The sequence below is a fragment of the Arachis ipaensis genome, chromosome B01 (assembly GCF_000816755.2).
Source record: "Arachis ipaensis cultivar K30076 chromosome B01, Araip1.1, whole genome shotgun sequence".
Taxonomy (NCBI): Eukaryota; Viridiplantae; Streptophyta; class Magnoliopsida; order Fabales; family Fabaceae; genus Arachis; species Arachis ipaensis.
Genome location: NC_029785.2, coordinates 37,072,611 through 37,076,833, shown reverse-complemented (window position 1 = coordinate 37,076,833; position 4,223 = coordinate 37,072,611). Strand labels below are relative to the sequence as shown.

Here is a 4,223-nt window from a genome sequence, read left to right as displayed (position 1 = left end):
CTTGCATTAATTCCAAGTGAAAGTGTCACACTAAGTTTGGAGTGCCACTTATCTTTTACGCAATGTATTGTGCTCACCTTCTTAAGTTTGCAATCACAATGTCTCTGTCCTTTGTGCCTTGATTGTTATCTTAAATTTTGCTTGCTTAAAACACATGTATTACTAACATTTCATTGTGTAAGACATTCATGATCTATCTTAGCCCCATAGCCATTGTTCTAATTGTTGCTTGAGGATGAGCAAGCATTCTGAGTTTGGCAAGGGAAAGGGAAGAATTGAAGGAAAAGGACAACAATAATGAAGATGAACTATAAGGTTGTAGAGTTCCTTTTCCTCTCATTTGTATCCAGCACTTAAATTGCATGATTGTCTTTATCCTCTCTGTTTACATGTGTGTATGAATAAAGCATAGCCTGAATTATTATCTGTAACATGTTGCCATGCTATTATGACTACCAACTTGAGTTTTGTAAAGTTCAAAGCAGTAAAGCATCATGATCATAAACAAACAAGGAATTAAAGAAGATTTTAGCATGTGCATACAAGTATTGGAAAGCTAGTATGATTAATTGTTGCTCAATTGCATTGGATTTTATTTAATTGAAGTTTTCATCTAGAACATTTTGTGAAATCTTTTGAAAATCATGAAAACCTTGAAGAAGCAAATACAATTAAAGCAAGAAAAGAAAAAGGGAAAGAATGAGAAAGCTGAAGGCTCTGAGTACCAATGGCAATTTATTTGCTAAGTACTTGTGGTGTTTATTAGTGGTGTTCAAAACCGATCCGGACCGAACTAAACCGATGAACCAAACCAAAAAAACCGAAAACCGAATTAACCGAAAATCGAAAAAATCGAAAAAAGTGATATTTTGCGGTTTTTTTGCAGTTCGGTTCGGTTTTCGGTTCTTGCCACCAAAACCCTAACCGAACCGAACTGAACCGGTTCTTCCCAAAACCCTAAAAATTAAAAACTACCTACCCCACCCCCCAAAACGCGTTACCTACTTACCTTCCTTACTGCTGCGCGAGTCCCTCCCCAAATCCCCCATGGAAACCTAAGTACCTAACCCCCGAATCCCAGATCGGAGCTAGCCTGCCTGAGCCATCACATCTCGCCCTCTGCGGCTTGCACAGTGCACACCCACTCACCCAGACCTAGCCACGGAGCCAGCTTGAGCCACCCACCTCCTTGAGACTCGAAGCCACGAAGACGAAGATCCCCCACCGCCGGTGCACCATGAAGACGAAGATCCCTCAACACAGCACCTCGCCTGGCTCGCCAGCACCATCCAGCGGCACCCCAGCGCCACCAACAGGACCGATCTGGCCACCTGCAGCACCGTTTGTGGCCACCCATAGTAGTACTGCTGCGTTTCTGGCCTAGCCACCCACAACACAACAGCCACCGGTTGGCCTTCTTCCAGTGCTCTTCTTCCTTCCCATCCACTTGACTTCAGGTTTGATTTTCTCTCCTTCTATGTATCTGAAGCAATTAGACATATTGGGTTTATAATTATGAAATAGTTAGGGTTTGATTTTGTTAATTATAATTTCTATGATTCTGAGTTGCTGGATTTGTTAATTTCTTGTTAATAACTCTGATTTTGTGCTTCTGAGTTGCTGGGTTCAAATTTGCTTGTTTTCCTTAGTTCAAGTTCTGTGATTCTCTGATTTTGTGATTTTGATTCTGTGATTATGTCTTTCTGAATTGATTTTTGGTTTTCTGCACTTATTTTGCTTGTTTTGAAATTTTGTTAATAATACTAATGATTACTGTGTTTGTTTAATGATTTTGTTAATTTGAGTTTTTTGTTTTGAGTTGATTTGTAATTTAATTTATTAGTAATTCTAATTTTGTGATTCTGAGCTGCTGGGTTTAATTTATTTTTTCTTGTTTTGAGTTGATTTTGTGATTTATTTGTATTCAATTTCTGTTCAATCTATTTGTTCATTATTGTTGATTGTTGTTCATTGTTGTTCATTATTTATTCATTGTTGCTGATTGTTGTTCATTGTTCATTGTTGCTGAATGCTATTAATTTTTTATTTTGTTATGTTTCTGCTTTTGTTTTCTTAATTATTTGTTCATTGTTGTTCATTGTTCATTGTTGTTGATTCCTAGTATTTGTTTTTCATTATCTGGTACTGGTCTTTGGCAGGATATAAGAAGAGAATTTGGAATCAATATAATTGATGAACAGAAGGTGCAATTGTCTAAGGTAATTGGTCTTTCTACACATGTCTCAGTTGCGGCTTTTAGTTTCAAGAGAACTAGGTGGGCACAATGTATTTATGTATTGCCTGCATTTTTTGTGAGAAAGTACATTTCAATTGCAAGTTATGAAGTTCTTTGTACTATGAAAGATGTCTTCAACATTCTAAATATATTGATATAATGGTATTAAAAATAGAAAGGAAGAATTTTATTGTTTGTAATATACCTTTAGATGTGTTATTTTCTTGCATAATGCAATGACACTTCTGTTAGTCTTCTGTTAGACTTCCTCCCAAGTCAATATGGAACCCGAGCCACCAATTCAGGTAATTTGAAGCATTTGCTGTTTACTGGTGCATTATTGATTTGTTGCTACTTGCTGTTTACTGGTGGGTGCATTGTTGATTTGATGAGTTTTTTTTTGTTGGTTTTGTTGCTGGCTTGCTGCCTTACTGGTTGCTGCTTATTGTTGGTAATTTGCTGGTTGCTGTTTATTGCTGGTTGCTGCCTTGCTGATTTGATGAATTATTTGGTAATTTCTTTTGTTGCTGTTTATTGAATTGCTGGTTTATTGAATTGTTGGATTGCTGCCTTGCTGGTTTATTGAATTACTGCCTTGCTGGTTTATTGAATTGCTGCCTTGCTGGTTTATTGCTGCCTTGCTTGCTTGTTGTTGTTGTTCTTATTATGTAACTGTTTTTTTTATTTCAGGTTGGTTTGCATTAAGAAGTTTAGCTATTTTGTTGGAGAAGGCACCATAACTTTGCTATCAGTTTAATGACAATTTATTTTTATTTTCAGTTGTGTTGACTGTTGAACTATTGAACTTCTTTAATTATCGTATTTGAATTTTGTTGTCGTTAAATTTCATTAGATCAAGACTTTGTTATTTATTGTGTATTTCGGTTTGTCGATTTCAATGTTATGACTTTGCATAATAGTATGGTAGACTCTTTTTTATTTGATTAAAAAAATGAACAAACCGAACCAAACCAAACCGATTTTAATTGGTTTGGTTTGGTTCGGATGACCTTTACAAAAAAACTGAACCAAACTGAACCGCACTTTAATTAGACGATCGGATCGGATGACTTTTCCCTCAAAAACCAAACCAAACCGCACCGCGAACACCCCTAGTATTTATGTATCAAGTAAAATGCTTGAAAACAAAATACTTAGAAGTCAAGGCTAGGCTCCAGTGCAAAAGCACTCCCTCAAAGCTCAAGGCTCTGAGCATCAATGATTAGAGAGTCAAGAAAAGAAACAAATGAGCTTAATGAAGTCCTCTAATTAAATGCTTGTGGCGCTTATGTATCAAGTGGTAATACTTGAAAACAAAGCATTTAGAAGTCGTAGCTTTGTTATCAACTCATGGGGCAAAGCACCCAAAAGGAGAAGCTAATAAGAAAATCAGAAGCTTGTTTCAAGGGAAAATTATAAGGAAAAGATTTCATAAATTGAGCTAGATAGAAGCATCAATCATTTATATTTCTTTTGTGATTGTAGCATGCTTAGAAAAACTAGCTTACCATGAACATTGAGTTGCTATTCTTCTTACCTTGTGGTGCACGAAATCACAATCACACTTTTGTAATTCCGCACAACTAACCAGCAAGTGCACTGGGTCGTCCAAGTAATACCTTACGTGAGTAAGGGTCGATCCCACGGAGATTGTCGGCTTGAAGCAAGCTATGGTTATCTCGTAACTCTTAGTCAGGATATCAATAACTCTGAGATTTAATTGTAAAAATTAAAAGAACATGAAATAAATACTTGTTTTGCAGTAATGGAGAACAGGTTGAGGTTTTGGAGATGCTCCATCTTCTGAATCTCTGCTTTCCTACTGTCTTCTTCTTCAAGCACGCAAGGCTCCTTCCATGGCAAGCTGTATGTTGGGTTTCACCGTTGTCAATGGCTACCTCCCGTCCTCTCAGTGAAAATGTTTAACGCGCTCTGTCACAGCACGGCTAATCATCTGTCGGTTCTCGATCATGCTGGAATAGGATCC

The 4,223-nt window shown here is 37.1% G+C and overlaps 1 long non-coding RNA gene across 2 annotated transcripts; it reads left to right on the top strand.

Annotated features, from left to right (window-relative positions):
- Positions 1,162-3,029, top strand: LOC107617699. Of its 2 annotated transcripts, none has more exons than XR_001615046.2 (2): positions 1,162-1,457; positions 2,927-3,029. It is a non-coding gene; the product is annotated as an uncharacterized LOC107617699 (long non-coding RNA). The 2 variants fall into 2 exon arrangements; XR_001615048.2 differs by lacking the exon at positions 1,162-1,457 and adding an exon at positions 1,977-2,219.